The following is a 10,547-nucleotide window of genomic DNA, read 5'->3' on the forward strand; positions in this document are numbered from 1 at the left end:
TCCTGTTTTTGCAGCAGGATCTCTCTCGTTTCTGACACTTTGCCCCGTATTCCAGGCTAGTTAGCCCATGAGCTTCCTGATGACTTCCCTGACTGCTCCTCCCATTTGCTAGAGATATAACTCATATATTCTAGGATGACCTTGAACTTCTGATCCTCCGACCTCCACTCGATGGGTGCTGGGATTACAGAAATGCATCACTCTTCACTATGTCCAGTTTCTATGGTACTAAAATGGAACCCAAGGGCTTTCCCTTTCCTCCTCATCCCAGGGGCCTTCACCACAGAATGAAGCCCAGCATCTTACACACAGTCACACTTGACCTTACAATGCTTGGAGAATGGTAAGAGACAAGAGCCTTAGGTAAATTACTACCCTGCTGGACCTCAGTCCCTTTGTCTATAAAAGGGCATAGTTCCTGGGGCTAGAGAAATGATTCAGAGGTTAAGAGTGCTGGCTGCTGTCCTTAGTTCAATCCCCAGCAACCACATGGTGGCTCACAACCATCAATAATGAGATCTGATACACTCTTCTGATGAGTAGACATACAATGTATATATAATAATTCTTTTTTCCCTTTTTTTTTCTTTTTTTTGGGGGGGGGGCGGTTGAGACAGGGTTTCTCTGTAGCTTTGGAGCCTGTCCTGGAACTAGCTCTTGTAAACCAGGCTGACCTCAAACTCACAAAGATCTGCCTGCCTCTGCCTCCTGAGTGCTGGGATTAAAGGCCTGCGCCACCACCAACTGGCTTTTTTTTTTCATGGTTTTTCGAGACAGAGTTTCTCTGTGTAGCCCTGACTGTCTTGGATATAGCTCTGTAGACTAGACTGGCTTCGAACTCACAGAGATCTGCCTGCCTCTGCCTCCCAATTGCTGGGATTAAAGGCCACCACTGCCCAGCTAAATAAAAAAATCTTTAAAGGGGAGTGGGGAATGAGGGCGGCATAGTCTCAGCTGAGGCAGGAGAATCATGAGTTAGAGGCCAGCCTGGACTAAAGAGTGAGACTCAGACATAAGGCAGGGAGGAGGGTCGTGATGGTTGGATGGATGACATTGGTGTCTGAGGATGTCCCTTCCAGCTAGCTCTAGTCTGGAGTTGTAATTGAAAGCAATCAGGCCGGGCGGTGGTGGCGCACGCCTTTAATCCCAGCACTCGGGAGGCAGAGGCAGGCGGGTCTCTGTGAGTTCGAGACCAGCCTGGTCTACAGAGCTAGTTCCAAGACAGGAACCAAAGCCACAGAGAAACCCTGTCTCGAAAAACCAAAAAAAAAAAAAAAAAAAAAAAAGCAATCAGACAACAACAACAAAACAGGAAGCACAACTAGTGGTGTGGGCCCTGAGTCACTCCTTGCTGACAGCGTTACCTATCTTTTGACACCTGTGTACCTCCCCAGGCCTCCTGCCTTACTGATCTGCAGACTGAGGGCAGGTCACTGTTGCTACACTCGGTAATGACACTGCCTAGGGAAAGCAGTGCCACGAGTCCTACAAGTATTGTTTAAAAATATAGATTACTCCAGCCACAACTGCCACTCATCGGTCATAGCATCTCAAAAACTTAATGATTTTTAAATGTATGTCTGGAAACAGGGCAAAGAAGGGCTGATAAAGTCTGCAGGCACATGTTGTCGGAGACCCTTTCTCAGCTGCCCGCCACTGGACGGGCTAAAAGAAGAGCAGGTGAGCCGGGCGGTGGTGGCGCACGCCTTTAATCCCAGCACTTGGGAGGCAGAGGCAGGTGGATCTCTGTGAGTTCGAGACCAGCCTGGTCTACAGAGCTAGTTCCAGGACAGGCTCCAAAGCCACAGAGAAACCCTGTCTCGAAAAACCAAAAAAAAAAAAAAAAAAAAAAAAAAAGAAGAGCAGGTGATTAGAAGTCTGCAGCATGGGCTGGACCCTGGAAGGGCTGGACCCTGGGATGAGGTTTCAGCATCCAGCGCTCTGGGAAGGACCTGGAGTGAACTACAGGGAGCCTGCTTATGCCTCCAGCAGCAAGAAGAGCAGAATCCTGCTGGCTGGGAAAAAAGCCTATTTTCCTACACCCCCCTGCTGGTGCCTAGAGCTGGGACCAAGAAGTTCCTGGAGTGTTCAGGGTCCCCCCCAACTGCGTAGGAGTTCAAGCCACATGAATGAGACATTGCAAGTATGAGCTATTGTCAGATGTGTCCCTCACGACGTAGTTTCTTATGGAGTATCTTCTCTGTGCGGCGTATGCCCCAAGGACACTGGAAGAGGGCAGAGAGTGTAAAAGCACTTTTCTTTTTTTTTTTTTTTTTTGGTTTTTTGAGACAGGGTTTCTCTGTGGTTTTGGAGCCTGTCCTGGAACTAGCTCTTGTAGACCAGGCTGGTCTCGAACTCACAAAGATCCGCCTGCCTCTGCCTCCCAAGTGCTGGGATTAAAGGCGTGCGCCACCACCGCCCGGCAAAAGCACCTTTTCTTGAGCAACTTCCCATCCTATGGAAACAAGATGACATGTCCCCTGTATGACAAAGGTCACCTGACTATAGAAGTTCAAGCAAATCGCTTTTCCTCTCCTTTTTCCCTCAATGATTAGATTTTCTCAATGATTTTAGAATCTTGATGTCAAAAAAACAATGGAGAATTAGACTCAATAGACTGAACATCCTACATGGAGATGTATGGACTATTTTGTGTGTGTATGTGTGTGAGGGGAGACATGGTCTCTAGGCGTAGTCCTGGCTGTCCTAGACCTTGATACGTAGACCAGGCTGGTCTCAAACTCACAGAGATCCTCCTGTCTCTGCCTCCCAAGTGCTGGGATTAAAGTGTGTCCTGAGTGAGGTGGTGGTGGTGTATGCCTGTAATCCCAGCACTTGGGAAGCAGAGGCAGGCAGATCTCTGTGAGCTTGAGGTCAGCCTGGTCTACAAAGCAAGTTCCAGGACAAAACACCAAAAATAGATAGATAGATAGATAGATAGATAGATAGATAGATAGATAGATAGATAGATAGATAGATAGAAGTGTGTCCCACCATGCCAAGTCTATGGAGAATAGGGACTTTTGAGTCACAAAAATTGGCCCTAAGTCAGATGGGGTGGTCCATAAATAGAATCTTAGAACTTGGGGATCTGAAGCAGGAGGATGGAAAAATCAAGGCTAGCTTGGGTTATTCTTTGAAATGCTACCTCAGAAATAGTCAAGCAAACAAACATTGCCCAAAGCTTCTCTCACTCTGCACCCTTTCCGTGAATATCTACTGAGATGTTTGTTTGTTCTTTGTTTTTCAAGACAAGGTTTCTCTGTGTGCAGCCCTGGCTGTCCTGGAACTCCCTTTTGTAGACCAGGCTGGCCTTGAGCCCATAGAGATCCTCCTGCCTCTGCCTCCCAAATGGTGAGATTAAATGTGGAGATTTTTTTTTTCAATCTGGAGATTGAATCCGGGGTCTTCTACAGGCTAGTCAACTGCTTGACTTCTGAGCCATATCCACAGATCTTCTTACTGGAGACAGGGCCTTGCTAAACTACCCAATTTAGCCTTAAATTGCGATCTTTTGAGGCTGGAGAGATTGCCCAATGGGTTAGAACATGGGCTGATCCTCCAAGGGACCCAGGTTTGAATTCCCGCACCCATTTGACAGCTCATGCCATCTATCGCATCTGTGACTCTAATCCTAGGGGACTCAATGCCCTCTTCTGACTTCCCTGGGTACCATGCACAAACATGGTACACAGAAATATGCAGGCAAGGCACCCATACAGATAAACCAAAAATAATTTAAAGAGTTTATTTAAAACAAAAACAAGGGAAGCAGAAAAGACAAGATCTCCTGAGTAAATTGGAAGCATGGGGACCTTGGGAGAGGGTTGAAGGGGAGGGGAGTGGCAGGGAGGGGAGCAGAGAAAAATGTAGAGCTCAATAAAAATCGATAAAAAAAAATACACAAAAAATAAAAGCTTAAAAAGATGAAAACAAAACCAAGGCTGAAAACAACAAAACCTTGCGGTCTTCTTGCCTCAGTTTCCCAAGTAGCTAGCACTACAGGTGCACACTACCACGCCCAATTTTAAGATTTTGTAGTTGGGCCGGGCGGTGGTGGCGCACGCCTTTAATCCCAGCACTTGGGAGGCAGAGGCAGGCGGATCTCTGTGAGTTCGAGGCCAACCTGTTCTACAAAGCAAGTTTCAAGATAGCCAGGGCTGTTACACAGAGAAACCCTGCCTTGAACCCCATCCCACCCCCCAAAAAAAGGAAAAAAAAAATAAAAGAAGCCGGGCGGTGGTGGCGCACGCCTTTAATCCCAGCACTCGGGAGGCAGAGGCAGGCGGATCTCTGTGAGTTCGAGACCAGCCTGGTCTACAGAGCTAGTTCCAGGACAGGCTCCAAAGCCACAGAGAAACCCTGTCTCGAAAAACCAAAAAAAAAAAAAAAAATAAAAGAAAGGAAGGTTTTACACAGTCCCAGTGAAGATGATTTATTAGGTAAAGATACCCCCACCAAGTCTGATGACCTCAGGACCCACACGATGAAAGCAGAAAACTAACTCTGCAGTTTGGACTCTGACTGCTACAGGTGCACTGTGGCACAAGCAGACACACACAAAACATGATTTAAATTACAAAAATAAAATAAAAATTGGTCTGTGGCCGGGCAGTGGTGGCGCACGCCTTTAATCCCAGCACTTGGAAGGCAAAGGCAGGCGGATCTCTGTGAGTTCGAGAATAGCCTGATCTACAAGAGCTAGTTCCAGGATAGGCTCCAAAACCACAGAGAAACCCTGTCTCGAAAAACCAAAAAAAAAAAAAAAAAAAAAAAAAAAAGAAAAAATTGGCCTGTGGTGGTGGCTCAAGCCTTTAATCCCAGCACCTGGGAGGCAGAGGGCAGGCGAATCTTTGAGTTCAAGATCAGCCTGGTCTACAGGAGTTCTTGGACAGCCAGAGCTACACAGAGAAACCCTGTCTCAAAAAAAAAAAAAAATCCATAATAATAACTATGCCCACCCTGAAGAGCTGTCGGAAAGATTAACACAATGGTGCAGGTTATCTGTTGTTCTTTCTCTCTATGGTTGGACACAGGTCCTGTTGCCTGAGGATGAAGGAACACGTTCCAGATTCCTTGAATGGAGAATTTTGTCTGGGGAGTCCCACGTCCTTGTGAATGGAAGAAACAGATATGGTGTCTTTGAACAGCCACTCACTGACGGCTCGTCTGTCTTGGGACTCCATCTCCATATCTGGAAGGTGGAGCACATGCCATCTATCTTCTAGAGTTGCCACCAAAATAATCAGATCTGTGGCAGAGCCTTCCAAAGGAAACATCTGCTTTCCACCCAGTGGCTGCCGGTTCCCAGCACTCATGTTTGGTGGCTCACAACTGCCTGTAACTCCAGCTCCAAAGGAGCCACTGCCCCATACCCTTACACAGACACATATACATGCACATAATTAAAAAAAAAACCTCACTCAGTTATGAAAAATAAATTAAAAATAAAAATTAAACTTTATGTATAATGTACATAACATGAAATTTACCATTTTAAGTATACAATTTATAGTTTTGAGTGAGTTCACCGAATTGCACAACCATTACCACAATCCAGTTTTAGAACATTTTCACCGCCACCAAAAAACGGCCAAATGGCCCTTACAGGTAATTCTCATTACCGCCCCCACAGATGACTTTTCAAATGCTTAATAGGTTGATTATTTTTTTCTGTAAAAAGTCTGAACTCGTCGGGCAGTAGTGGCGCACGCCTTTAATCCAAGCACTCGGGAGGCAGAGGCAGGTGGATCTCTGTGAGTTCAAGGCCAGCCTGGTCTACAAGAGCTAGTTCCAGGCAGGCTCCAAAGCTACAGAGAAACCCTGTCTCGAAAAACAAAAAACAAACAAACAAACAAACAAAAGTCATGAACTCTTTTTGTAAAAAACTCCTGGGGAAGGGGAAGGACCAAGAAGGTATAAAGGGAAATAAAACCACTCCTAAACCCATAACCCAAAGGAATAATTGTTAGCAATTAGTTACTTTTCTAATCTTTTCTGTACTCATTTTTTTTTGTTTTTTGTTTTTTGTTTTTTGAGACAGGGTTTCTCTGTGGTTTTTGGAGCCTGTCCTGGAGCTAGCTCTTGTAGACCAGACTGGCCTCGAACTTACAGAGATCTGGCCTGCCTCTGCCTCCCAAGTGCTGGGATTAAAGGTGTGCGCCACCACCACCCGGCTTCTGTACTCATTTTTTTTTTAAGACTTATTTATTTACTTATTATGTATACAACATTCCTTCCATGTGTGCCTGCATGCCAGAAGAGGGCACCAGATCTCATTATAGATGGCTGTGAGCCACCATGTGGTTGCTGGGAATTGAACTCAGGACCTCTGGAAGAGCAGCCAGTGCTCTTAACCGCTGAGCCATCTCTCCAGCCCCTCTGTACTCATTTTTTAAAAAATAAAATTGCATTGCACTGCATGTATTTGTTCTGTTTGTAAATTTATTTTTATTTCATCTGTGTGTTTGGTCAGCTGATTGCACAGAACTGGAATTACAGATAATTGTGAGCCACTCTGTGAGTGTGGGTGCTGAGAACCGAACCCCAGTCCTCAGGAGGTGCTCTTTTTTTGTTTGGTAGGTTGTTGTTGTTGTTTTTTGAGACAGGGTAGCTTTGGCTGTCCTGGAACTAGCTCTGTAGACCAGGCTGACCTTGAACTCACAGAGATCTGCCTCTCTCTCCGAGTGCTGGGATTAAAAGTGTGCACCTCCACCACTGGTGCAGCAGGTGCTCTTAACCACCAAGCTGTTTCTCCAGGCCTATCTCCTCCTCCTCTCTTTTTTTTTTTTTAAACCACTGAGCTATAGGCCCCTGTTCATTTCTAGTGGGTTTTGTTTAGTGATGGGGATGTATTCCTGGGCCTCATGCATGTCAGACAAACATCCTATTACTGACTGCTCTTTCAAAGCTGACTCAGTAAGAGTCATAGAGCCCAGTAGTCCCAGAGACCTCAGGCAATGTCCAGTCCAACAGGGGAAGGATGAAGGTTGCAGGGAAAGGGATGTGCAGAGGAGAGAGGCCACTAGGTCCCAAAGATGGTCAGGCAATGGGGAGACACTATGTGGGACTTCCCGGGGAAACAGAGGAACAAAGCTAGTTCTTTCTGTCCCTGTGCCTTACTCCTCACCAGCCACAGGGGCTCCAGGCAGCTCCTTCCCTCCAGCCATGCTTGTCTCCATGATCCTCCTAAGATGCCAGTCCCGGGACCAGACAGCTGCAACACCGCAAACCCTGGCTCACTTGCACACCCCTGACTGGGTTGGCTTCAAGGCCAAAGGGAACCTTCCCACCCCTAGTATCCAGTTTCCCTTCTTGCCCCCGTCCTAGAAGACCCACTGAATTCAGTCTGCGGAGGCAGGTGTCGGATGGGTCTCAGAGGATTGAGCTAGATGCGGCTGTCCTCGAAAAGAGAGATGCTGTGATGACTCACATGCCACCCGAAGGGAGAGGGAAAGAGGGGCTAGGGGATGAATGGATTGCGAGTCGAAGGGAGGGAGGGGCGGAGGAGAAGCGCTCCGGTGCCTCGATTGGCCCGCGTCAATTTCTTCCCAACATCTGCAATGCGTGGGGCTGAGTGATCCACCCAGGGTGGGGGTAGGGCTGCAAGGCTGGCTGACGTTCGCTTCCCGCCTGCTGGGCCGGCTGCAAGCGGTTCATGAATGACTCACATCGTCGTCAGGCTGATTCACTGCTCCGCTGGGGACTTGAAGAGGGGGGGCTGCAGCCCTCTCTGTACGTCTTACACACGCGCGCTCACACGCATATGTGCGCAGGTGGGGCTCCGGCAGGGCTTCTTAAGCCCTAAGGTCAAGACTACATCCTGATAAAGGGAAGACGATCTGCATCAGCTGGGGCACTGGAGAAGAAGCTTGGGATTTCGGTCTACTAATATCCCTGTGACTATTTCCATGAAAACAGCAAAAATTAAATACCATTACATCTTCAGTTCCTTAGTCAAGCTAGTCACATTTCATGTGCTCAATAGCCGTGAGGGGACAGCGGCGACTCCAATGGACACTGGGTTTATACAGGGTCCATTTCCATCAGCATCAAAAGTTCTATGGCACAGCTGGTTTATATAGAGAGAGCGCGCACTAACGGAATCCACCATCTTCTCGCACAGCCACACAGACAGAGCAGCCCTTCCCCCGGCTCCCATATGTGGCCCATAACACACATCGACTTCCACACACACACTTAACATGCAACACCCACCCACCAAGACAACACAAAACTCTGTATGTACACACTGCCTCTCCAGTCTGTCACTGTCCCTAACAAGGCATATACACATGCATCAAACTGGCTCACGTACGACTGTTCATATGATACAAACACGAACTAGGGTGAAATGCATTTGCAAACGTGCCGAAACAGATGCAAACCCAAGCCATGTGGTTCCCATAACAATCCCCATACAAGTTTGCAAACTCCAAGAGCGGGGAAGGGACTCCATATTTGCCTAGGCCTTGCCAACATGCCAGGCATGAAGTTAGCCACTTCAATGCAGTTCCACTTACTCTCCCAGAAACCCTGCAAAGATGCGGAATTCTGATTTCATGGATGATGCAACAAAGGTTCTGGGAGGTAAAGGAACTTACTCAAGATCTCGTGCCACTTAGCCAGACACTCAGGCACATTTTTCTAACTCCATAGCAAATGCGGCATGCTGTCTTCAAGCCCCACTCCGTACCCTGTGTGAGTGTGTGTGTTTATATGTATGCTTTTTCTTTGTAATTAAGTGAAACTCCTTCACCATCAATGGTAGTTATTCATAGAAGTGGACCTGGATCTGCTCACTTTTCTGGCAAAGCCATTTCATTATTCAACAAATGCTTGTACAGTGTCTTCTACTCATTCACAAAAGATGAACAAGCTGCAAAAGCCAGGCATGGTGGCACACACACATAACCTCAGCACTTGGGGAGGCTGAGGCAGGTGGATTGCTGCAAATTCAAGACCAGCATGGCCAGATTTGAGGACCCTGTTTCAACTTTCCCCTCTCTTAAAAAGAAAGCAACAAGACCTGACCAAAACAAGCACACAATTCGTCAAGGAGTGGAAGAGACCCCAAAGAGAGTACAGGACACACAGTAGACATCAGTTATAACAGAAGTAGGTCTTGAATGCAGGGAGCTGAGAACAAGAAAATGTGTCTCTCTCTGAGCAGTTAAAAATGGTTTCCATGCATTTATTCTCAGCACTCGGGAGGCAGAGGCAGGCAGATCTCTGAGTTTAAGGCCAGCCTGGTCTACAGAGTGAGTTCCAGGACAGCTAAGACTGTTACACAGAGAAACCTTGTCTCAAAGGAAAATAAAATTGCTTCCTTGAAGCTAGGTGGTGGTGGTACACACCTTTAATCCCAGCACTCAGGAGGCAGAGGCAGGTGGATCTCTGTGAGTTTGAGGCTAGCCGGTCTACAGAACAAGTTCCAGAACAGTCAGGCTACACAGAGAATCCCCGTCTCGTGGGGGGGGGCTTCTTGGAGGAGGCAGCATCCTGAAGAATGAGTGTGATCTAGCAGGGTGGGTGCTGATTGGTGGAAACAGGAAAAGATAGGAAGCAGGTTCCAGATCACTGAGACCTTGAGAACCTTATGAGCCATTCTCCAGTAGACGGAGAGGGATTAACAAGTTTGGATCTTGTATATGTTAAGCAAATGCTCAACACTGAGCTATATGCCGGACCTAAAGAATTTCTTCAGCAGAAAAATCTGGGTGCTTTTTGTATGTTAAAGCTAGGCCTGAGTGCTGGGAGTGTGGTTCAGTGGTAGAACACTGTACTAGCACATGCAGAAACCTGGGTTCCATCCACAGCACACACATACACTGCACATAAGCAAAACACACAGACAAAAAGCCTTGGAAACTAGGGGGACCACTCTGAAGTCACTGCAAATGGCCATTCAGGAGCTAGAAGCTAAGGTCTGCTTTAAGACATCTAGAGCAGCCCGAAGGAAGAGGTCAGGAGAGAGAGAGGGTGCCCTGTTCCTCAGAGCACAATAGCCTCCTGACCCCTAGGAATCTGACTAAAGAGATGGATTCTTCCTCAGAAGAAAGTACATATGTCCAGGCACATGATGTTTTACACATAATTATAGAGGATTGTCTTCCCTGAAGCCTCGGGTTAGAAACTCAGTTCCCTGGAATTCTAAGAAGCAAAATGACACAGCAGTTAAGCTGAAGTATCACGACCTTGGTCATGGGCTCTCAAATCCACCTCCTCTAGCTACGTGAGGTGGGCCAATACCTTGATTGGAAAACGGTACCTGGAACACACACAATTGTTCAAAATCCACGAATTTTGGTGGTTATAATTTTGTTTGTTTGTTTGTTTGTTTGTTGAGACAGGGTTTCCTCTGTAGCTTTGGAGCCTGTTCTGGAACTCGTTCTGTAGACCAGGCTGGCCTCGAACTCACAGAGATCTGTCCACTTCTGCCTCCCAAGTGTTGGTGGCGCCAGGCAAATTTACACTGTTTTCAAACCCAGTTATTAAAGAGTTTAACATATAGTACAAGGTGGCACACCTTCAAGCCCAGCTTGGCA

Source organism: Chionomys nivalis, chromosome 7 (assembly GCF_950005125.1).
Source record: "Chionomys nivalis chromosome 7, mChiNiv1.1, whole genome shotgun sequence".
Taxonomy (NCBI): domain Eukaryota; kingdom Metazoa; phylum Chordata; class Mammalia; order Rodentia; family Cricetidae; genus Chionomys; species Chionomys nivalis.